Consider the following 26,632-nt stretch of genomic DNA (forward strand, 5'->3'; position numbering starts at 1 on the left):
GCTGTATAGATGTTCGTGGAACAGTAGGTGTTTTCTAGGGAGTCACAGTGACTTGATGGCATGTGAAGGGAGGAAGGGTTAAGGAATCACCAACACGAATATCCCTGGTTTACTGTGCTTTAGGTTAATTCTAGACTGAAAATGTCTCTAACGGGCATACAGAGTTTTTCCTACAGGAAAGTGCTATCTTGATTTATAGTATCTACCTACCATATGTCCTGTGGGATGCAAAGGCACACCTGAGGGACTCCAGAGAACTCTACTGTTGATAATTTGAAAAACAGTGAAAACCATTTAAAATCTCATGTCAATAACAACTGGTAAATACATTTTATTTTGAACTCAGGGAGATCAAATGAGACTTAATCTGTTCTTTTCCATATGCACTGTTTTTCTACTTCAAATTCTAAAACAAACAAACTGCTTAGGTTTCATCAGAAAGAAAATTTTAAAAACTGCTAATTGGTAATGTACTTTAATTTGTTAATTTAGTACACAAAAAACAGTGGAAAACATATTACTAGGTAATCTTTCTCCCTTCTAATCAAATATGTCTCTGGATAGCAACAAATTAGCTCAACATTGAAATTTGTATGAAAATCTTAGGGCCTGGCTATGGAAAATTCTAGAGAACAGAAAATTTGCCAGCCTGCTAATTAAGCATTTTTAATGAATAATGCTTTTAATTGCAAGTGAACACATCTGGGAAACAAGGCAAACCAGAGGAACATATGATTGATCAAATCTGGAGAAGAATTTATATATTTAGCTTTCCCCCTCAGACCTGTCCTCCAAGAGGCTAGGTACTGAATTACTCTTTAGAAAAAATGCCAAAACCTTATCTCATAAAAGTTAGATTGCCATTTCCTTTCTAGAATCTTATGGCAGAATTCAACTGTAATCTGTCATTATGGTGGTACAATGGTCATATTAATAACACTTATTTAATTTTGGCCAACATTTAAGTAACTTTACCATTCAAATCTCATGTATATGAGTTAGGAAACAAACAAAACTACTGATGATCTGTTTCTATTCATCAATTTACAAGACCTAACGTTGCTTGGTGGCTAGAATAGACCTAAATAACACGTTTGATTTTGTTGTAATAAAATAAACATACATGAGTTATATGTCTTTTAAGACATAAATTGGTCTAAAAATAAAGGGAGTTATGAAAAGCAAATTCTAGGAATTACATAAGATTGTAGCAATTAAGACTTCAATGTGATAACAGCAGATGTAGGGAAACTGAAGGATTGAGTGCCCTCGTAACCTGATGGTGGCAGCATAAATCGGGGCAATGTGCTAGGAGACGAGAAGATATTTGGCTATTTGTGGTAGCTGACTTAAAAATATTCAAATCTTTTTACTCAACAACCTCAGTTCTAAGACTATTTAAAGAACCAAGATAGACTATCCTGTCTTACAAACTGGCCAGAATGCAGACAAAGATGCTCACTGCAGCATTATTTCTAATAGTGAAAAAACAGAAATAACCATAAATTCTAAGATTTGGATAATAGTTAAATTATAGCATATATCTAAGAGGAAATCTATACAGTCATAAGAGTACTGCTTCTGAAGCACAACTGATGGGAAAGTTGAAAAAAATAGGCTACAATTTTGGATGTATTTGATTCCATTTTTCATATTAATTCTTTTTTTTAATAAAAGGAAAAGCATCATAAAAGGAAATATAATGACATGATTATGTTCATTGGCTGGAATTATGAATACTTCATGTGTTTATTTTACTTGAAATTTTATACATTTTCCAAATATTCTAAATGACCATTTCTATTAAAATAAAACTACTGAGTTTTCAAAGTAAAAAATTTCAATGACTAAAAAGTAACTTACTATATTCAACAAGCCTAAAATTAGGTTGGATTTTTCAATTTTACTTTTAATATACCAACATCTGGCTAATATGTGGAAAACATATGGTACATATAAAATACCCTTACAGTATCTATGTTGATTAGCTAAGATTTTCCATATCAGAAACAAGAGTAAAATGACAGTTAATATAATTGCGTATCTTAGTATATGTATCTAATGAAAATACAAATATTTTTCAAATTGGTATTATTCAGCTTGATAGAACAGTTACAGCAATTATAGAATAACTTTTAATAACTTTTCTAGCAGGGGGCTATGTCTCAATTTCTCTGTGCATTCTGCAACTCTGATCTATGCTCAGTCCCACTGTTTCTAACTGATTTTCAATGGTGTGGAGCTAAAGGAGAAATGAGCTGAGTCCATACTCCGTTTAAGTGCCCATTTACATGATGATTTGTAGCCTCATATAAAATGATGATGCTCTTGGCCACTTGACATGCTACATGCTCTAAATTATATTAAGTATTTGTATCTGTCATTTTTCACCCAAGGAGGAAAGCCTGCTTTGCCACAAGTCCTTTACAACTCATTACGTGGTCTTCCTTTCATAAGAACTCCACTGGGGATCAAAATTATGGCCTTTGAATAGCTTTCTTCCACATAAGACTAATTACCTTATACAGGAATCAAACCTGTAATTTTAATTTCATTAACACTATATTCTAGCTGATTTAGCTGACTCCTATTACTTATTAAAAAACCAGCAAATGGAAAATTATTTTCTTAAGCTAAATGTAAATTCACACCACTCATTTTATTATTTTCAGTAAAAGGTTTACAATAATGAAAGATATTGAAGTTATTAGACCCTCTCTCATGCAGTTTGGACTCTTACAAGGCATAAATGTAAAAATTGACTTTAGAAAACAACTGAATAAGAAAAAAAATCTTTAGGATGTTAGCGTAAAATGTGATAGAGGTAAAATAAGTACTGAATACTGAATATTCCTTCAATCTATATAGGTAATAGAGTGCAAATTATTGGTAAGAAATCAGCATTCTATAGCTGATATAAATGTATCAACTTGGGAACTAGTTTCATAGTGTTTTATCTCTATCCGAATAATGGGTGTCTGTGTTACACTAAGTGAAAATATAGAACAAAATCTCATGATTTGTAGTCAGTCAGCCAGTTCCTCACTTTTCATTTGTTAAGGTTTCCTCGGTGTGCGGAGAAGGCAATGGCACCCCAGTCCAGTACTCTTGCCTGGAAAATCCCATGGACGGAGGAGCCTGGTAGGCTGCAGTCCATGGGGTCGCTAAGAGTCGGGCAAGACTGAGTGCCTTCACTTTCACTTTTCACTTTCATGCATTGGAGAAGGAAATGGCAACCCACCCCAGTGTTCTTGCCTGGAGAATCCCAGGGACGGGGGAGCCTGGTGGGCTGCCGTCTATGGGGTCGCACAGAGTCGGACACGACTGAAGCCACTTAGCAGCAGTAGCAGCAGGGTGTGCTAACTTGCTATAATGTACTTGAAGGAAAACAGTTAATGCCTGATCTCTTCTGTTCTTACAGCCTTAACCTTTCTCCTTGCCCCAGGAACTTATCTTTTCCCAGAAAGCCACATATGATCAAAGTCCTATTGATAGAGGCACACTGCATCCTCTGACCAGGAAACCGCATGGCAAGGAGAATTCACAGATACTTGGATCAAATGGGATTATATTGGTACAATAAAATAGCTTTTATAGACTTGAGCGCCACACAATCAGAGGTATGGTTCACAAAATTGGAGAAAATGATTTTCTTCTAGGACTGCTTGGGACTGAGCAGTAGGCTAACATCTGGAAACACCTGCTTTGCTTATGTAAATCAAGCATTGGGATATCTGTGCAATTATTCATAAACTCCTGTCAAGGAACGTAAGAGTGCATAATGATAGTAAATGACAGAAGCTTATGTCCACTACAAAGCTATTTTAAAGTTTCATTTTTAGTTGTCTGGTGACTGTTGAATCTTTTGAGAAACTGCCAGTTCACCTTAATTACATTAGATAATGCAATTCATGGGTTGTTTCTAGGCTACTGGTCTCCTCACTATAATGGGAATCAATGCAAAAATAAAAAGCTTACTTATAAAATAGGAAATAAACAGTGCATAAAAATTTCAGAAAAGTAGTTCTTGATTACATGGGCAGCACACTAGCTGGCTAGAATTGGTTAACAGTAAAATTTACTTAAATAACATTTGCAATATTTTAACTCTTTCTAGACTGAAAAACGCTTTGAGAATATTTTCTTATCACTCTTATAAATGAACAGTGTCTCCATTAGAAAAGACAAAAGCTTGCTTTTTAGATGATCCAGCGTGGCTGCTATTGTTAACCCTGAAAGGATAAGGCAGCTTCTGCATATTGGGTTATTTCTCATAAAATGCACAGAATAAAGCCATCAATAATAACATCTTAATGAAGAAAATAATTTTCCTCATGTTTTAAAAAAAGAGAAGAAAATTCAAGGAGAACATTCCTCTTTGTCTCCATTTCACAAAAACAATTATTCAATTATTTATCACATAACTATTATATGCTGCTCTCTGTTCTGTCAGATACATAGATTTTTTAAAAAATATCAAAACAACGAATTCTTGTCTTTAGAGTGTTTACGGTCTTACAGTAAAGCTAGTCAAGAAAGCTAATGTGAAAAGGAATATTTGGATGACATACAGGATGAGTGGGTAACCTATATAGAGTTGTCACAGTATTGAAAAATGAAGTAGGTTATGAGAGCAAGTAGAAGCTAAGTTCTCAGTGTGTACTGTGGACAAAGAATGTTGACTTTCATATCAGTAAACAAAGGATACTGCAGTCATCAAGCTATCGGCCTGTGTGTGTGTGTGTGTGTGTGTGTGTATGTATGGGGGTGGGGGTGTCCCTACTGTGTACCTTGAAGGAATTCAGGATGGAGAAAAGCAAGATACTGACCCTAGATAGTTAAGGTGCATATCAAAGGAATGATTTCTATGAGCCAAGACCCTTGCATCTTTCCATACATTGAAAACCTTACTAAATACATTAATTTGAGATGCCTTGTTTTCTTTAATTAATGTTAATCTTTTAATGCTCCAACAACGTGTTTTGGTTTTTTGTTCCCCCAAAATTCCTATCTATCCTGGCTCATCCCTTATCTCTTGGGAATGGTCCCTCAGGGCTGAGAAGCTGTCTACCAGGCTTAAGTCCTCAGTGTAAGAAAGTGAAGTCGCTCAGTCATGTCTGACTCTTTGCGACCCCATGGACAGTAGCCTACCAGGCTCCAAGATCCATGGGATTTTCCAGGCAAGAATACTGGAGTGGGCTCCCATTTCCTTCTCCAGGGGATCTTCCCAACCCAGGGATCAAACCTGGGTCTTCTGCATTGCAGACAGACGATTTATCATCTGAGCCACGAAGTCCTCAGTAAGTTCCCCAAATAAAACGTACTTTTTAACTTTAAGGCTGTGCATTTTTTTCAGTCCACAGAACAATTAGATCATTATGGGTACAGCATAAGAGGTGTTTGTACATGAGTTTGACAGGGCTGTGATAGGGGAAAAAAAAAAAAACAAGCTACAATAGGTTAAAAGTAAGAGCTGAAGTGATATAATTATTACTTTGTGCTGTGAACATTCTTAACATTTCACATGTACGCAGTCATTAAATCTTTTCAAAAATAATACCTTCTCAGTAATAATATTATTTCAAACATTTTACAGTTGAGAAACTAAAGGCGCAGAGATGACATGACTTGTTAAAGGTGATGCAGCTAACCACTGAAACTCGAATTTAAGTTCCCTTTGACACTTTCTTCAGAGTTCAAGGTTAGAGTGGCAAACATGGCCTTCTCTATCACAATAAAGTTTGGAATTAATACTGAGGTTGATATGCCAACACTGAAAATATTTAAGCTAAAAATAATTTCAAATCTGTATTTTAGAGAACTTTCGTAGGCAGAAATAGTAATGATGTTTGGAAGGAGAGAAGACACTGGCAGGGCCATCATTAAAGAAGTTTTTGTATCAGTCCAAACAAGAAATAATAAGGGCCTGATAGAAGGGAGAAGGCAGCTGACAAATGTCCCTTGGCAGAAAAAAAATTCTCTTGAATTTTTCCGCATATTGAACAGATTCTTCTCATTATGTATAGTATTTCAAATATTTAAATGGGGGAGAATAGAAAGGATATAAACTTGGCAAAAGGGAAAAACCACAAATGGCAACTACTATTAAAATTAATTGTAAGTAGAAGGTCAAGGGCATTCAGCCAAATCTTTGCTTCAGGATAGGTATTGCTAGAACATGTTGAATACATAGGCACATCTGGAAAATGTATGTAGTTTGTTTTTTTGTTAAAAAGCTGGTTTTTAAAAGTCAGTTTTCTATTAGAATATCATTTAACCATATAATATAAAGGTCTACTGCTGCTGCTGCTAAGTCGCTTCAGTCGTGTCCGACTCTGTGCGACCCCACAGACGGCAGCCCACCAGGCTCCCCCGTCCCTGGGATTCTCCGGGCAAGAACACTGGAGTGGGTTGCCATTTCCTTCTCCAATGCATGAAAGTGAAAAGTGAAAGTGAAGTCGCTCAGTCATGTCCGACTCTTAGCGAGCCCATGGACTGCAGCCCACCAGGCTCCTCCATCCATGGGATTTTCCAGGCAAGAGTACTGGAGTGGGGTGCCATTGCCTTCTCTGATATAAAGGTCATTTAATATTAAATATTATTTAATTATTATTTTCTAATTTTAAATGTACTACTCTTAAAAGTGATAACTTAAAAAAAAAATGCTTGTTCAGGAAGGTTCAAGAGATTCAGTAGATAAATATACCTTGAGGAAAGTACAAAATTTAAGTCATCATGCATGTTATACTAAAATTTTTAGATGAACCTGCTTCGTGATAGATTTACTTTCTCTAGGGGAATAAAATCAGTGAAAGTAGTAAGACCAAAAACAAAACCAACATAAATATCCCATCCTAATAAAGAGTAATGGAGGTGGTCTTATATTCATTGTAATAAAAAACAGGGAGTACACATCATCCTTGAAGCAATCATCTGTTCACAGAGGCACTCCTCAGCACTTTGACTTACGCTTCACTGTACCTGTGTAGGTACAAGCTCAGCGGATGCTTGATCTCTGTGACTACACGGACCATCACTAATCAGTGGCCCATCATAAGAACTGCTTTGTAAGCTCCAACCTAAATTTGAGGACAATTTGAAGTGAGCACTTTCGGCATTTCTTCAAGGATGCTTGATTAGCGTTAAACATACTGAATGAAATAACATTTGCAGTGGATGTGTACCTCAAACCTAGAGCCATCTAGCTGAATCAATGGATCTCCTTACATCCAAAGGAAAATCGCTCATGCATTTCTGTATTATCAGAGCTATAATAGGTTAGCTGAGGCTGAAGACATTAATCACTTTTGCTCCTAAGTATTATTTTGAATATTAAATATAATGTCCTTGAAGGTGGTAATGTGTAAAATGAACATATGAATGACAATATTGAAAATACTCTAATTGGCTACTAAATTATCAAAATATTTATGTTCTTGTATTTTTCACTAAATTTTTAATGCATTTTTAAGTTAAAAAACAGAAATCCCAATGATGATAATGATTGAAAGATGATAATTATAAAAGAAATATAGCAGTTTATACTTATTAACCAGGTACTATGTGCCCAGGCTACTCATTTTACATTTTATCTTTTCTTCACAACAACTTTACGAAGTAGATTTCATTATTAGTCCCATATTAAGCTGAAACTCCAGTACTTTGGCCAACTCATGCGAAGAGTTGACTCACTGGAAAAAACTCTGATGCTGGGAGGGATTGGGGGCAGGAGGAGAGTGGGACAACAGAGGATGAGATGGCTGGATGGCATCACTGACTCGATGGACGTGAGTCTGAGTGAACTCTGGGTGTTGGTGATGGACAGGGAGGCCTGGCGTGCTGCGATTCATGGGGTCACAAAGAGTCAGACATGACTGAGCGACTGAACTGAACTGAACTGAACTGATGGGTGAAAAGACTATGGTGTGTAGAATTTCAGTACTTTATCCATATATATCCACAAGTAGGAATCAGGATTTATCTACTTAAAAAAAAACAAAGTCTACCTTGATCAGTCATCATTCTATGCAATTTACATTATTTGACTATAAACAAACAAACATAATACTAAACTTCAGTATTCAAAGCAACAGATATTCTGCTTGTCAGTTATTGGTGTTATGTCTTGGTCTTAAATGTACTCATTTATATTCAGCTCTGTGACTATGAACTTTATTTCTCCTTCCCACATGACTCCCAGTTATATTCTTTCAATAGAGGACATTAAAGAGAGATTCAAAAGCATCATGAAGAGAGAAAATACAATCCTTGTCCTGTTTCCTGCAGCAAACTGTCGCTGGTTGACTACCATGTTCATAAAAAACATATGTTTAAAAACTGCTGTGATTCTTCTCATTAAATTCCAAACTTTTACAAAACTGGGACAACTGATATCCTCTTTTATATATGATTAAAATATCTATAAAAGGTAGTCAGTAAAATACATATCAACATTGAAAATTTTCTCAAAGTTTAATAGAAACCATGTATGATAGGGAAGAACAAGGAGTATTAGTTTACAGCAACAGTAGAAATTAGACTGAAGCAGATGTGTACATTTATTAGCTAACAATATCTTTCTGTTTTTCTTTTATAAACAATTAACTCTTTACTATAGACATTTTCAATATGCACAAAAAGAAAAAAAAAACAGTGGTATAATTACCCTACACATTACACATAACCTAGTTTCAACAATGCTAATTTTGACTCATCTATTTCACTTTTACTTTTTTTTTCACTTTATTTAATTTTTTCTGAAGTTTTCCTTATCCCAGAAATCATATAAGTTAACTTGAAATCCTTCAATATGTGTCTCTAAAAGATAATCATTTAAAAAAATAATGGTCCCTTTAAAATAGGGCTTCCTAGGTGACATAGTGGTACAGAGCCTGCCTGCCAATGCAGGAGACACAAGTTTGATCCCTGTGTTGGCAAGATTCCTTGTAGTAGGAAACGGCAAAACACTCCAGTATTTTGCCTGGGATATCCCATGGACAGAGGAGCCTGGTGGGCTACAGGCATGGCATTGCAAAGAGTTGGACATGACTGAACAACTAAGCATGGACCTTTAGAATACCTAATAATATTAAACATAATTTATTCATGTCTTCTAATACTCAGTTGATGTTTAAGTGTCTACTTTGCTTCAGAATGGTTTCTGCTATTGATTTGTTCAAGTTAAAACCCACATACGGTCACACTTCCACTTGTAACTAACTATTCCTCCTTTCCTCTGCTTTATTGACTATGCCAAAGCCTTTGACTATGTGGATCACAATAAACTGTGGAAAATTCTGAAAGAGATGGGAATACCAGACCACCTGACCTGTATGCAGGTAAGGAAGCAACAGTTAGAACTGGACATGGAACAACAGACTGGTTCCAATAGGAAAAGGAGTACGTCAAGACTGTATATTGTCACCGTGCTTATTTAACTTATATGCAGAGTACATCATGAGAAACACAGGGCTGGAGGAAGCACAAGCTGGAATCAAGACTGCCAGGAGAAATATCAATAACCTCCAATATGCAGATGACACCACCCTTATGGCAGAAAGTAAAGAAAAACTGAAGAGCCTCGTGATGAAAGTGAAAGAGGAGAGTGAAAGTGTTGGCTTTAAGCTCAACATTTACAAAACTAAGATCATGGCATCCGGTCCCATCACTTCATGGGAAACAGATGGGGAAACAGTGCAAACAATAGCTGAATTTATTTTTGGGGGGCTCCAAAATCACTGTGGATGGTGACTGCAGCCATGAAATTAAAAGACACTTATTCCTTGGAAGGAACGTTATGACCAATCCAGGCAGCATATTAAAAAGCAGAGACATTACTTTGCCAACAAAAGTCCATCTAATCAAGGCTATGGTTTCTCCAGAAGTCATGTATGGATGTGAAAGTTGTACTGTAAAGAAAGCTGAGTGCCAAAGAATTGATGCTTTTGAACTCCAGTGTTGGAGAAGGCTCTTGGGAATCCCTTGGACTGCAAGGAGATCCAACCAGTCCATCCTAAAGGAGTTCAGTCCTGGGTGTTCACTGGAAGGACTGATATTGAATCTTAAACTCCAATCCTTTGGCCACCTGATGCAAAGAGCTGACTCATTTGAAAAGACCCTGATGCTGGGAAAGATTGAGGGCAGGCGGAGAAGGGGACGACAGAGGATGAGATGGTTGGATGGCATCACTGACTCAATGGACATGAATCTGGGTAGACTCCCAAGAGTTGGTGATGGACAGGGAGGACTGGCGTGCTGCAGTCCATGGGGTCGTAAAGAGTCAGACACGACTGAGCAACTAAACTGAAACCGATTCCTCCTTTCATGTTCCTTTTTGTACCAGGGGGCAGAAATTACAATTTGAAAAAAAAGCTGTGATACCAATATTTCTAGTGCTGCGATTCATGGGGTTGCAAAGAGTCAGACACAACTGAGCGACTGATCTGATCTGATCTGATCATTAAATATGATGAAGAAATCAGGTCATTTATCCTGTAAAATTGCTTTATTTTATACATGGTTAATTGCTTCTTCATGTGTCATTTAACTTGTCCTGTGCACTACTGCTGCTGCTAAGTCACGTCAGTTGTGTCCAACTCTGTGCGACCCCATAGACAGCAGCCTACAAGGCTCTGCTGTCTATGGGATTCTTCAGGCAAGAACACTTGAGTGGGTTGCCATTTCCTTCTCCAATGCATGAAAGTGAAAAGTGAAAGTGAAGTCACTCAGTCATGTCTAACTCAGCAACCCAATGGATTGTAGCCTACCAGGCTCCTCTGTCCATGGGATTTTCTAGGCAAGGGTACTGGAGTGGGTTGCCATTGCCTTCAGATTTTTTTTGAACTGGTCATTTTTTAATTTTTTTTTTATTTTGTTTTTTGTAAGAGAGTCGGACACGACTGAGCGACTTCACTTTCACACATTGGAGAAGGGAATGGCACCCCACTCCAGTGTTCTTGCCTGGAGAGTCCCAGGGAAGGGGGAGCCTGTGGGGCTGCAGTCCATGGGGTCTGGAAGAGTCAGACACGACTGAGCGACTTCACTTTTACTTTTCACTTTCATGCACTGGGGAAGGAAATGGCAACCCACTGCAGTGTTCTTGCCTGGAGAATCCCAGGGACGGGGGAGCCTGGTGGGCTGCCGTCTCTGGGGTCGCACAGAGTCGGACATGACTGATGCGACTTAGCAGCAGTAGCAGCAGCCATACACAGTACTGTGAAATCTTCCAAACAGTTAAGAAAGAACAATAGCAATTGTACTCAATTTTTTGCACTGAATATAAATATATTAATTAAAATATGAACATGTGTATTTGTATAGTTATTTATTTACAATATAAACATACACAAAACATTATATAAATTTATAAATACAACAAAGGCAGGTTTTTTCATAAATGTATTGTTGCTTTAATATTTATTAATTAATTAATTTATTTTTCCTTATGAACAACAGAAATTTATTTTTCACAGTTTTGGAGGCTAGAGGTACAAAATCAGGGTAGCAGCATGGCCAGATGAGGGCCCTTTTCTGAGTTGCAGACTTCTGTCCTCTAGAAAGTCTCCTTAATATATATTAAGGCCCTTAACTAACATTTTGGCCCTCTCTCTTTTATTGATTCTAATATTGCTATTTTAAGTTTTAGTTTTTCATCCACTCTCATTCTTCAGATGATCACATGTTATTTCAGGGCTTTAAATACTGTCAACATACTATTGATTCCAAAATTTGTATCTATATTCCTGATTTCTCCCTGAATGCCAGATTCATATAGCTAATTAACATTTCTACCTAAAATGCCAAATTCATACCTTAACCTTAGAAGGTGCAAAACTGAGCTATTACAGTTTTACTCCATAGGACTTCTCTTCTCACTGTCTTCCCAATCACAGTTAACAACTCAGTCCTTGGTGTTCAGGACAAATTCCTGTACACCATATTTGACTCTCTTTGCTCCTAGAAAGCAAAAGTTAGTAACAGACTTGCAATCTGTTTGTTACCTTAATCCATCTGAGAAAGAAATGGATGACCTGGTTGACCTTTCATATTATGTAATTAACAAGACCTAATAAGAAGATGCTTCACAAATGAAATGACTCCTGTGCAAGCACTGTATCACCTACAGTATTTAAACTTCTCCTGTTAAATCTGAACCAGAGTATTATGTCCTCAGGCATGAAAAGATCATTTTATGGAGAGCTGTACTCATGGCTTCATACCTTTCCAATGGAAAAATGCTTGGCTTATGTTTAGCTATGACCTGTAACCAAGAATTACTAGTAAACTTGATAGTGGATAAGATCTGTAACTCATCTTGAGTCTGCTTTGACAATCTGACCCTTAATTTTATCACACTGTCCACAACTGACAGTCAACACCTTCTACTGAATCTACTATCAAAATTTACCTTCTATTCTCCTACTTCTCTCTATTTCCCAGTGTATCTACATCTTCTGTCTCCTGGACTATTTCATTCATTTTCCCAGTAGCATCCTTACCTCTGCTCTTGAGTTCTTTCATGTAGTTTTATACGTAACAGTCAGAGTCATAATTCTTAAAAAATGCAAATGGATCATGTCAATCCTTTGTTCTAAACCTTCCAAGCCTTCAGTATTGGAACCAAGTTCCTTTCAAAGAACAAAGCCCTATGTGATTTACTTATTTCCTCCCCCTTTTCTGACCTCATTTTCTGTTGCTCTTTCCCAGACTCACTCTGCTCCAGCCATACTGGTTCATTGACCAAACCAGGTACTGACTCATATTAAGGTCTATGCAAATGCTAATGCTTTCTGCATGAATTGCTAACTGTCTCATTTCCTTAAGGACTTAAAAGAAACGTCTCCTACTCTAAAAGGCCTTCTCTGGTCATCTTAGTAAAACTGTAACTTCACCTTCAATATTTCCTATCCAATCTCCCTTTTGTTTTTTTAATCCTTAACAATCAGCATTGCATTATATATAAATGTATATATATATACACACAGACACACACACACATATGTAGAGTATATATATGTATACTTTATATATATGTATATATAAAGTATATCAGCATACGTTAATATAACATATATTCTCCTTAAATATAAATTATCTCTTTCCTATAACACTGTAAGCTTCTTGAAAGCAGGGATTTTTGTTATCTGTTGTACGCCATATTATTTGTTATTTTCAGATTCCTAAAAAGTGCCTAATACATAGAAGTGTTCAACACTCTTGACTCTAAAGCGCATTCTTGGGAGCGGGGAGTGGATGAGTTCAGGGTAGCTGTGGATCAAGCCTCGATTGTGTGCTCAAAGTCCAAGCTGACTGAACACCTCATGACCAAATACACTGGCTCTGTAACTGGTCCTTTCCATCTTAGGGAGTCCTACGATTTTACTCTATTTCCCTCTTGAAATTCCTAATCCTATTTCTTGAGTTTGACACTGGAGCATCTGTGAGTGTTAACAAAATCAAAAAGAGGAGTTTGGAAGGCGTTTTTCAGATGCTTACAGGCTTAATATAAGTCTATTGTTTTCAGATAACTTTCATTAGCTCTGTCATGTTTAAGAAAATTATTTTTCCTCTTGTGTTTCCATTCTAAAATTTAAAATATTTATTTTTAACAGTTAATACAGTCACATGGCTCCACATTTAAAAAATACAAAATGCATTCAGTGAAATGTTTCCCTCTCATTTCTTCATTTTAATCATCTCCTTTCTCTTCCAAAGTCACTGGCATAATCAGCACACTGTATAATCTTCTTGATATATCTTTTACACACACACATAGGTCCACCATATCCTTTTTTATTTATATTTATACAAATGATAGCATATCACACACACTGACCTGCACCTTGCTTTGTTCACTTCATGTATTTCGGAGATCTCTTTGTTTTAGTGCATAGAGAAACATACATTCTTTTTTTATGGCTGTATGCATTACATTGCATAGATGTACCTTCCTTTAGTTAATTAGCCAGCTATCAATGAAAACTGACTGGCTAGTGCTTATTTCCATGGTTAATGTATAATAGGATATAATATCTAGTTCTAAGCAACTTATAACATAGTAGGATATGGACTATAGGCTAGAATTGTATCCATTCCAATTCAGTGATCTGAACAGTCTCCAGGAAACAAGTATCACTAAATAAATAAGGCCAGCTAAATAACTGTAGATACTCCATCTACAGGCTTGGCACAAAATTAGGAAACTTCATTATGATTCTAGTACAGCTTCTAAATACAGAGAGTATTTTAACTTCTTCATGATGGGTAGCAATTAATCTGTTATGGAATTGTACCCACAGCATATTAATCCACGGAGCCAGAAAGTTCCTGGTGATGACACAGCACTTCTTCTGCTTGGTGGTATTGCTAAATCTGTTCTTTTTCATCAACCCACCAATGTGCATTTATTGAACATTGAATATAGGCAGAGTACCCTGACTTCAAGGCTTTAAAGATAAGCTAGAAAGATGAATTTAAACTATGAAAAGGATCCCTGGAATTTAGGACAATACATAGATCTGTTTCATAAATAGAAGCTATGAACAAAATAAACAAAGTGCACTAAACAATTTAACACAATTTTATAAGTGTTACCAAGCAAACAGGCACCCAGGAATATGGCAAGAGAGAGCTTATATGATTTTTAAAATTGGAATTCAGATTTAAAAAAGTACTCTGGAGCAATGATGACATTGATGAGTGATGATATTATGAAGATTGAATGGGCTTTTGAAGAAAATAAATGGTGGGGGGGGGGGTGTGTTTTGGTTGCCATGAATTTCTTCGAAGTGAAATAAGTTACATTAGGAGAAAAGTAAATGAACTGCTTTGGCCAAATCATACAATCTGTGTCAGGAAGCAGTAGGTGATGATGCTGGAAATGTAGGCTGGAGATCACGTTGACTTGAAAGAGTTTTTAGTGCCAAGCTACTATTTTTGACATTATCACATAAAATGCATCAGCTATTGGAAGTTTTAAAGAGTGTAATGCAATAAAGACTCAATAGTAAGCTTTTTCATTTTTTGCAAGTGTTGAGGAACCAATAGTAGCCTGGGTGATAGTCAAGTGAAGGGAAGCTTCAAGGCAGCCAGAAACTCTACAGACCTTGACTTGAAGAACATGTGCCCTTGAATTTTCTACAAATAATCACTTATGAATACCCATCAAATCTATTCACTATTTGCAAACACTTTTAATAGTGGAATCAAGCCATAAGACTGGAAAAATGAAAGATGATGCAGAGAATTTTTAATAAGAAGTTTAGTGGACAGTGTGGCTTCCTAGGTGGCTCATTGGTAAAGAATACACCTGTCAATGCAGGAGATGCTGGACATGTGGGGCCAATCTCTGGGTTGGGAAGACCCCCAAGAGTAGGGAATGGCAAACACTCCAGTATTCTCGACTGGAAAATGCCATGGACAGAGGACCCTGGCGGGATAAGACTGAGCTAGTGACTGAGCATGGATGTCAACAGCATCTTTCAAAGTATCCTGAGATAAACTACATGTTGTTGTTGTTTACTCGGTCACGTCTGACTCTTTGCAACCCCATGAACCGTAGCACACCAGCCTTCCTTGTCTTCACCATCTCCTGGAGCTTGCTCAAACTCATGTCTATTGAGTAGGTGATGCCATTCTACCATCTCATTCTCTGTCGTCCCCTTCTCCTCCTGCCTTCAATCTTTCCCAGGATCAGGGTCTTTTCTAATGAGTTAGTTCCTCGAATCAGGTGGCCAAAGTATTCACTTCAGCATCAGTCCTTCCAATGATTATTCAGGATTGATTTCTTTTACGACTGCCTGGCTTGATCTCCTTGTGTTCACTTAGCCTTCCTAAGTGAACAATGCAAAGAAACAGAGGAAAACAATACAATGGGAAACGCTAGAAATCTCTTCAAGAAATCTAGAGATACTGAGGGAACATTTCATGCAAAGATGGGCACAATAAAGGACAGAAATAGTATGGACCTAACAGAAGCAGAAGATCTTAAGAAGAGGTGGCAAGAATACACAGAACTATACAAAAAAGATCTTCATGACCTAGATAATCACAATGGTGTGATCACTCACCTAGAGCCCGACATCCTGGAATGTGAAGTCAAGTGGGCCATATGAAGCACCACTACAAACGACTAGTGGAGGTGATGGAATTCCAGCCAAGCTATTTCAAATCCTGAAAGATGATGCTGTGAAAGTGCTGCACTCAATATGCCAGCAAAGTTGGAAAATGCAGCAGTGGCCACAGGACTGGAAAAGGTCAGTCTTCATCCCAATCCCAAGGAAAGGCAATGCCAAAGAATGCTCAAACTACTGCACAATTGAACTCATCTCACATGCTAGCAAAGTAATGCTCAAAGTTCTCCAAGCCAGGTTTTAAGTGAACCGTGAACTTCCAGATTCAATCCAGTCCAAGCTGGATTTAGAAAAGGCAGAGAAACCAGAGATCAAATTGCCAACATCTGTTGGATCATAGAAAAAGCAAGAGAATTCCAAAAAAACAACTACTTCTGCTTCATTGACTATGCCAAAACATTTGACTGTGTGGATCACAACAAACTGGAAAATTCTTAAAGTAGACAGGGATACCAGAACACCTTACTTGCCTCCTGAGAAACCTGTATGCAAGTCAAGAAGCAACAGTTAGAACCAGACATGAACACCACACTGGCTCCAAATTGGGAAAGGAGAATGTCAAGGCTGTATATTGTCATCCTTAATATTTAACTTCTGTGCAGAGTACATCATGCAAAATGTCAGGCTGGATGAAACACAAGCTGAAATAAAGATTGCCTGGAGAAATAGCAATAAGCTCAGACGTGCAGATGACACCACCCTTATGGCAGAAGGTGAAGAGGAACTAAAGAGCCTGTTGATTAAAGTGAAAGAGAAGAGTGAAAAAGCTGGTGTAAAACTCAACATTCAAAAGACTAAGATCATGTCATCCGGCCCCATCACTTCATGGCAAATAGATGGGGAAACAGTGGAAAACAGTGTCAGACTTTATTTTCTTGGGCTTCAAAATCACTGCAGACGGTGACTGCAGCCATGAAATTAAAAGATGCTTGCTCCTTGGAAGAAAAGTTATGACAAACCTTGATAGCATATCAAAAACCAGAGACATTGCTTTGCCAACAAAGGTCCATATAGTCAAAGCTATGGTTTTTCCAGTAGCCATGTATGGATATGAGAATCTATATGTTATAAAGTACTAATTAAAATTCTAAGTCATTACATTTTTGTTGTTGTAGTTTTATCCAGGAAATATCCTGATCATTATAATATATCCCTAGAATACTCTGGTTGCTTTTCCTGAGATGTTCCCCTTCTCTTCACTTGTTTTTCCCCTGGAGATTCGTGATCCCTCTGACTACAATAAGGCATTGTAGTCATCCAGTTTTCTTTATGGCATTTCTCATAATTGTACCTATGGATATACTTGGCTTTTTAGGTGGCGCTAGTGGTAAAGAACTCTCCTGCCAATGCAGGAGATGCTGGAGATACAGGTTCAATCCATGTGTCAGGAAGATCCCCTGTAGAAGGGAATGGCTACCCACTCCAGTATTCTTGCCTGGCGAATTCCATGGACAGAGTAGCCTAGCAGGCTACAGTCCATGGGGTCACCAACAGTTGGACACAACTGATCGACCAACAGACACACATACTCAGAAATAGTTGTCAAATATTTTGTTTAGTGTATATCTCCCTCCAGCCATAAAATTCAAAGATGGTTGCTCCTTGGATGAAAAGCTATGGCAAACCTAGTTGGCATATTAAAAAGCTGAGACATCACTTTGCCAACAAAGGTCTGTATAGTCAAAACTATGGTTTTTCTAGTAGTCATATATAGATATGAGAGTTGGACCAAAAAGAAGGCTGAGCACCAAAAGAATTGATGCTTTTGAATTGTGGTGCTGGAGAAGATTCTTGAGAGCCCTTGGACAGCAAGAAGATCAAACCAATCAATCTTAAAGGAAATTAACCCTGAATAATCATTGGAAGGACTGATATTAAAGCTAAAGTTCTAATACAAAGGCATCTAATGTGAAAAGTCAACTCATTGGAAAGGCCATGATGCTAGGAAAGATTGAGGGCAAAAGGAGAAGGGGGTGAGAGAGTATGAGATGGTTGGATAGCATAACTGACTCAATGGACATGAGCTTGGGCAAACTCTGGGAGAGGGTGAAGGATAGGGAAGCCTGGTGTACACCAGTCCATGGGGTTGCAAAGAGTTGGACATGACTTAGCGACTGAAAACATCTCCACTACTAGAATGTAAGCCTTCACCACCTTATTCACTACCTAACACAAAGGAGACTTTTAGTAAATGCTCCTAAAATAAATGAATGAATGAATGAGTGAACCATCCAGAATCCTTTGTCTATTCCTTTTATTGTAAGAAAAATGAAATACAGAAGTGATATTAGACAAGTTTATTTCACTAGGATGCTTATAACTTCAAAGGGATCAACACTATAGAATTCAGAGTGGAAATGAGCCTCTAGAGTCTTGCTATAAATGTCACGTGTAATTCATTCATGTACTCATCTCAAACATAACACTACTTTGAAGGCTAAATGCCAAGAAATAAGCAGTCACTGCAAGGTAAAGTCCAAGGTATTTAATTACTCCAAAAGCAGTCCAGTGGTGGCCCAAACTCATTGACATTCTTTTGCTGTTGCGGATGAGTGAATTAACATTTCTGAGAGCTGCCTTTAGGGGCAAAATGGTTTCCAAATATTGAAAAGTTCTAATTGATTTTATATTTAAGAGGCAACTATAAACTATAATGTTTGAAACACTGGTTTGATCTTGAATATAAAATGTATTGCTATTTCTTATTTTGGTTCATTGTTGTCTTTTAAATTTTAACTTCAAGCTAAAATCAAGGGAAAAATTTTTAATAAACTCAAATGCTTAAGTAGAAAAAACTGAAAATTTCAGATTTGAAAACTAGAAATACTTATATTAGTTACCTAATGTATTCAGTTCAGTTCAGTCACTCAGTCATGTACGACTCTTTGCGACCCCATGAATCGCAGCACACCAGGCCTCCCTGTCCATCACCAACTCCCAGGATTCACCAAAACTCATGTCCATCGAGTCGGTGATGCCATCCAGCCATCTCATCCTCTGTCGTCCCCTTCTCCTCCTGCCCCCAATCCCTCCCAGCATCAGAGTCTTTTCAGTTTTACTAAAATATTACAATATAATTATAATGCTATATTAATATAAATGTTTTTATATTTAGTTAACATACATTTTTCTATTTGATTTCTTTTATTATTTAATAGATATGTTATCAGAAAGAAAAAACAAATTAGCTCAAAATATCCACTTTAAAAAGGTCTTTTCTAGTTTTGTAAATTCAAAGTCCTTTTCCATTTGCTATCACCATATAATATGTCATGAAGTTAGTTAAAAGGACAATAATTTTATAATTACTGTACTTTATTAAAATATATCATGTAATTAACATCACTGACTCCTTACATGTCAATTTTTAAAGGATATCCTATTATTCTATGTTAGGAATTCATCAGCAAACCAATGAAACAATCTTATTCAATTTAGAGTTGAAAGTTTCACTATCCCAGATAGCATGATAGACCAACCATCAATTAAGGGTTGCAGTTCAAACAATTATCAAAGAGGCTATAATCACCTTTTGGGGAAAATCTATTCCTACAAATCATTCTTCAAAAGATTCTTCTATTGCCGCCCCAGGAATAAGTTACAATCAACAAGTCAGTTGAAAGCTCCAAAAACATTAGCCAAGATGATGAGCCATATTCTTCTTTTAGATCTATGTATTAGCAATGTATTCAAGAATTACTATGCTCACACATAAAAAACGTAGCCATGGGTAAGCACTCTTACCTTTACAGGAAGCACAATATGGGCATTTTTTTCCCCTCCTATGTCAAGGTCTGTCTGGGATCCAAGTGTGGCATAGAATCTCTAGATGTTTGTAGCTACTCTAGAGATGTATATAGCCAGATAACCCAGTTAAGGTCAAATCAAGAGAAGATCCCAAAAAACAAAAACAGAAAAAGATAATTTTCTCCAAAGATCATATCAATGGCATTCCAAAGGAATTTTTCCTGATTACTTATCACTTAAAGTGATGAAATAAAACTAGGCATATTAAAGCCATGTTTTGGAAGTGCCACTGAAGAAGGTTAACTTGTCATTTTCTGGTCATTATTTAACTAGCATTTTAACAAGTCCTAAAATAAAAGTATTCTTGCTTTTTATTCTCTACAACTGATAGTTTGGTAAATAAACCCATCAAGTTCTCAATTTGTTAAGACTGACAGAGGCTGAGAACACCTTTGTAAAAAGGCATCTTCTATGCCAAGAGTTCTTAAAGGCTTTTAGCAGAAATTATTAAATTGTTCCTGTGAGGCTATTGTGACATTAAGTGGATGTTTTTCTTCAAAAAATTCAGATGCGAGACGGTGAAATGATGTTTCCAAAGCAACAAAAAGCCATTTTTCGAGTGTCAAATCAAAAACTTGAAAGATAGTCGAATATTTCCTTCAGCTGGGAGTTTAAACTCTTCCTTCTGAGCTTCTGCTCTAGGTCTATCTTGTGCTGCCTCTCTTTCACACACACACACACACACACACACACACACACACACACACTCTTGACCTCTCCTCACCATCTCGAAGCCAGCCATGTATTCTCATTTGCTTCACTCATCTCCTCCACCCAACTTGCTGCTTTTTCTTGGCTAAAAGTAAACATAATTTCTTTCATCCTTTAAGAGCTTTGAGATGTTTTGACAAAGGGTTATTTTCTATCTCTGTTTCTATAAAGTTTATGTCTTGTGCATTTTTGAATATTGAAGGATTAAAAAATGATGCATACTTCTGTGCTTATAACAACTAAGAATGGTTTTTGATGCAATTATAATGACTAATTCAAATAAAAAGCTTCAGAAAAGCTTTTATTTCTAAGCAATCACTTCCAGTGTTGTCAGATTCACAGTCAAATATAACAACTCAACTCTCTTCCTCTTAGCAAAATGTGCCAATTTTTTCTTCTGAAAAGATTTCCTTCTACTGCTAAATCCTTTAGTCTCATAATACTAAATATACCAAGATTACTATCTAATTATTCTGACTGACATATTTCTCCCTTCTGGGAAATGAGACAAATAGTACTACCTTTTAAAAACTCATTTCTGACACAATGCCTTCAAGGAACATGTGGTGATGTTTATCACAGAATATAAGATCTAGATTTCATTTAAGATTGTTCCCATTTGAAACATAATGATGGCAGTATCAAAGAATAAACGGTAAAAGCAACAGGCAGCTACAAATTTTTGTTTGCTAACAAATTTATCCAAATTGTGGAGTTGACAAAGAAAAAGGCAGGTAAATAAAAAGCCATGAGGATATCATCATGTTGCAATTATGAGAGCTACATAGTTCCTTTAATATAAAATGGAAGCAAAAATAAATACAAAAGTGCAATCACCAAGTCAAAATTCCCTTAAAATTCCCCACATCTTACATGCAGACTGAGTAGACTGATTTGTAATTTTTTTAAATGGAGACACAACCTTCCTTTCCTTTTTAAAATGTATACACACTTGCGAGAAGTAATACATTGATTTAAATTCACATGAAGTTATAGAAGACTGACAGTAGATCCCTTCCTGAGACCAGGTTTTAAAAGAGGCAAGATGATGGAAATCTGAAAAGAAAAGGGAGAAAGAGATCAAGGAGCAAGAGGCTGGCCTTAAATAGGAATCTGATCTCCTTCAGAAAGTTCTTTACAATCAATCCTGAAATTCCATGTAACTGCCACCATCTATCACATCAACTTTAACACTCTTTCCTTATTTGTCTCCCAGGATAACAACCCATCCCTTTTCTTAGATTAGGATGTTTTTCCATTCTTTGAATGTCTAACCTCCCATTGCTTTAAAAGCACTTTTTCTGATATGCTCACTACATAACCTAAAAAAGATACTTTAAAAAACAAATTCTAGGTCATAGCAGAGGGAGCAGGAACCAGAGCTGAAAGCACTGATTTTATAAATCCCTGACTTCCGTGTACCTTTTTATTAACATTTTAACAGACGTGTATTGAATCACTACTTATGCTACGTTTTAATTCTTGCAAACTTTAAAAAGAAAAAATCCATTAAGGGAGCTATTGAAGAGGCTATCAAATATTGACAGGCTCCACTCTTCACCCTAGGATAACCCTGCGTTTCTGCTGGCCTTTTGAGAGCCGAACGTCACTGTGCCCCAGAAAAAGGCTTGACGCATTAATAAAATACAAGCTTTGGTGATGTCCTGAAGAAAACTTGATTCTTCTACATGTCAAAGCTGGGCCTCGTTTTGAAATCAGAGCAGATGGAGGAGCAAAGAGGAAGGAGAAGTTGCGTACTCCTGAAGTGAAGCCACACACACTGAATCTGAGTCTTTGAAGCTTGTCAGCAGTTCTTAACAAAGACAGATTTCAAAACATTATTCAAGTACCTTTAATGCTGAGCTGAAAAACTCAACTTGTCTAGGATACTAATTCTTAACAGCACAGACGGTCACTGTACCTGGTGGAGGAAACAGAAATACCTGGATACACCATAATCCTATGCTTTCTTTCTCAGTCAATTGAAACTGTTTTCTGGAGTCATTAGTGGCCGTGGTAATCCAATGCCTCCTCTCCCAACCCCATCAGGGTTTTGTCCCTACAGTCTTTTAGTCTCCTTAATTTTTTTTTTTTTCCCTGCATGTGGCACCAGGGGGCCTCCTTTTCTTAGCCAAACCCTCTTTACAAAGCTTTTTTTTTTTTTTTTTTCTGTGTAACTATGTGTTTTATTTTATTTTTTTTGTGTGTGTGTTTTTTATTTTTTATTTTTTTTTTCTTCCAATTTTATTTTATTTTTAAACTTTACGTAATTGTATTAGTTTTGCCAAATATCAAAATGAATCCGCCACAGGTATACATGCGCTCCCCATCCCGAACCCTCCTCCCTCCTCCCTCCCCATACCATCCCTCTGGGCCGTCCCAGTGCACCAGCCCCAAGCATCCAGCATCGTGCATCGAACCTGGACTGGCAACTCGTTTCCTACATGATATTTTATATGTTTCATTGCCATTCTCCCAAATCTTCCCACCCTCTCCCTCTCCCACAGAGTCCATAAGACTGTTCTATACATCAGTGTCTCTTCAGCTGTCTCGTACCCCAGGTTATTGTTACCATCTTTCTAAATTCCATATATATGCGTTAGTATACTGTATTTATGTTTTTCCACAAAGCTTTAAGGATAGACTCCATCCGGGTTTTCCTCTGACTTCACTTTCTCTCATTTTAACTATAGGCATGGCCTGAGGCTGACTCCTCAATTCACACTGCTTCTTTCCTTCTCTTTTGTCCCTTAGAAATTAAATCCAATCTGGCCTGCAGCAGAACTACAAAGGAGGAAGACTGTTTCCAGCAGCCAAATCCTCCATCTCAGTAGTCAGTGATGGGTGCCTTTTAGCATCTTGCTTGAAACAGATTTTAAATTCAAAATGTAGCTTTTCTTGGAATACCATAGGCACCCTCAAACTGAGGGCCTTTGCTCTGTCTCTTTCTTTGGCCTGGAATGCTATTCCCTCTGGGGACTGGCTCACTCTTTGACCTCCCTCAAATCTTCAGCCTCCCCTGACCATCCTCTGTAATATCACGATCTGCTACCCTTCTCCCTCTTGGCTGTCCTTACTGTGCTCAAATTGGTGTTTTCCTATAACAGCTGCAACTTCTGACATGTATATACCTTACTGATTATATTTATTAGTTTTTTTAAAATTATTGTTTTATCCTTATAAAATATATGCTCTATTTTGTTCACTGATTGGTCCAGAACAGTGACCAGCACTTAGTAGGTGATTAATCAGTATTACTCTAATTGAGTTGAGAAACTTCCCTATGCTATCCACTTCTTTTTTTCTTTTTACTGCCAACAGCCTCATCCAGGTTTCCTCTCATGGTAATTAGCTAATTAGCATGCTAATTACATTTCCTATTCCCCTCTCTTTAATCCATCTCCTTTACTGTTGGCTGATTTTCTTCTTCAAAACTCACATTTATCTTCTCATTATCCTTCTCAGAAACCTTGACTGTATGACCAAGTCCACATTCTTCTGGGACTTGAGGCCCTGCCCACATGAGAACCAACCCCATCCAAACTCATCTATGCCCACACCTCAAATGACTCTAGTCAAGCTGGTATTGGTTTTGTTCATTAAAGAAACATTCGTGGACCTCCGACTCCTAGACCCTATGTTGCATAAAACAAAGTTCAGTCAGTTCAGGCAACTGAGCTAGAAGAATATAAGTTTAAACAAAAGCATTTATGCTGCAGGAAGCCAGTTCTGGCTCCAAGTTGAACTGTTTCTTTGACTTTCTTTTCTTTACTTTTATTATAATCATACAGAATGGCCTGCCTCGGAGAATCCTGCCCCTCGGCCTGACTGTTAAACTAAAGTGCCTTTGTTCAGAACCCTGTCCACCCCACCTGTGGATGGCAGGAAGGAAGAAATGAACACATTCCCTGCCTGAGGTATGCCATTCTCAGAGACATTTGCAAGATTAACGGCCTTTTTACTTGGCTTCCTTACCTCCCCTCATCTCTAATTTCTAAAAGAATCTGACATCCAGACTCCAAGAAGATGGTTATTTTCATGGGCTAAGCCTGCTTATCTTCTCGGTCTGCTGGCTCCCTGGTTAAAATCTCTTCCTTGCCTCAGCACCTCATCTCTCGGATTCACTGACCTGTCATAGGGCGAGCAGAGTGAGCTTGGACTCACTAACATTTGCGTTAAAGAAGAAACTGAGTCCTCAGAAGACACACATGTGGCCGACATCAGTACACGATGTCCCCATCACTGAAATGCCTCTCCTCTGCCTTTCCTGATTTGGGGAAACCAGTCATACCTATTCGTAAAGATTTAATTTCAATGTACTCTGTGATGGATGCCTTTTAAATGCCATCATATCTTTGACTAAACACACTCTATAAATGCTTTGTCCTTCCACAAATATTCTCAAGTTTCTTTCCTTGCCTTTCTTCTCATCTAAAGAAAACACTAATTTAGACTCACAGACTTCAAGAAATAGCTTTTATGGTTGCTGGGGGGAAGGATGAGGGGAAGGAATAGTTAGGGATGGGCATGTACACACTGCTCTATTTAAATGGATAACCAACCAACAAGGACCTACTGTATAGCACAGGAACTCTGCTCAATGTTATGTGATAGCCTGGATGGGAGAGGAGTCTGGGGGAGAATGGATACATGTATATGCACGGCTGAGTTCCTTTGTGGATCACCTGAAACTATCACAACCCTGACTGTTAATCAGCTCTGCTGCTGCTGCTGCTAAGTTGCTTCAGTCGTGTCCGACTCTGTGCGACCCCATAGACGGCAGCCCAGCAGGCTTCCCTGTCCCTGGGATTCTCCAGGCAAGAATACTGGAGTGGGTTGCCATTTCCTTCTCCAATACCTCAATACAAAATAAAAAGTCTAACAAAAAGAAACACTGATTTCTAGACTCCATAAGACTCTCCCATCCCAAAGTGCTTCTCCCATGAGTGCTTCTCTGTGCCTCAGAACCTGGATCCAAAATGGGAAGAGAAGCTTGGAAAGGGATCTGAACCTCTAGGGAAGGGGTGAAGGGCTTGCACTGTGGATTGCTGAGAAAGCTGCTGTCCCCAAATGGTGCAATCTTTTTACAGCCATCTCTAAGCACTTCAAGGTCTCACCACTTCTCCTCTTGACATGAAGGTTGTTAAGATGATGAAGTTTGTGGTTTCTGCAGCACTATGCTACCCCACTGTTAGGGGAAGCACACTGACTGAAACCGCCCACCCTGGTCAGGCACCATAGAAACCATCTGCATGAATTGTTTTACGACAGGAGGTCCTGGTAAGGAATACGGAACTAATAAGCCACCACCAACCAGAAGAGTTCAGGAAGAGTCAAAAGGAGACACCACATGCCCAACCACCTCCCAGAATCCTCCTCTCTGGCATCCATCTTGGCTGAACAAGGTGTGCACCACCAGGAAGGACTCTGAGTCAGAATGATTGGCTAAAGACAACCCAGAAACTAACCCCATCACCATAAAACCTGAGACTGTGAGCCATGTGGCAGAGCTGTTCTCCTGGCTTCCCTTACCCTACTGCTCTCCACCTGTGTGCCCTTTCCCAATAAAATCTCTTGCTTTGTCAGCACATGTGTCTCCTCGGACAATTCATTTCCGAGTGTTAAACAAGAGCCCATTTCGGGTTCTGGAAGGGGTCCCCCTTCCTGTCACACTGCCACTAATGCTTCTGAGGTTCTTGATCCAGAATGCTCTCCTAAATTATCCTCCTCATGTTACTCCTTCCTGCTTCTGAATGTCTACGCTATTTACTATGATATATATATACATTAAACAGTCTAGAATTTGACATTATTTGTCTAGAGTTTTGGGAGTTTTGGGGGGGAAGGGTGCCATATATTGATCATTGTGGAAATTCTTAAAGGCATAAATTATCTTTCCCACAATAGTAGTTGCCAAACTTTGCTAATCAGTAAGGCCATCAATAGCATATTCTTTTAAAAATCAGATTCCAAGACCCAGACTC

The 26,632-nt window shown here is 37.8% G+C and overlaps 1 protein-coding gene across 9 annotated transcripts in view; it reads right to left on the bottom strand.

Annotated features, from left to right (window-relative positions):
- The window catches only part of B3GALT1 (beta-1,3-galactosyltransferase 1), a 638,472-nt gene that overhangs the window by 389,283 nt on the left and 222,557 nt on the right, over positions 1-26,632 (bottom strand). The gene's annotated exons all lie outside the window — the stretch shown is intronic.

The sequence above is a fragment of the Bos indicus x Bos taurus genome, chromosome 2 (assembly GCF_003369695.1).
Source record: "Bos indicus x Bos taurus breed Angus x Brahman F1 hybrid chromosome 2, Bos_hybrid_MaternalHap_v2.0, whole genome shotgun sequence".
Classification (NCBI taxonomy): Eukaryota; Metazoa; Chordata; class Mammalia; order Artiodactyla; family Bovidae; genus Bos; species Bos indicus x Bos taurus.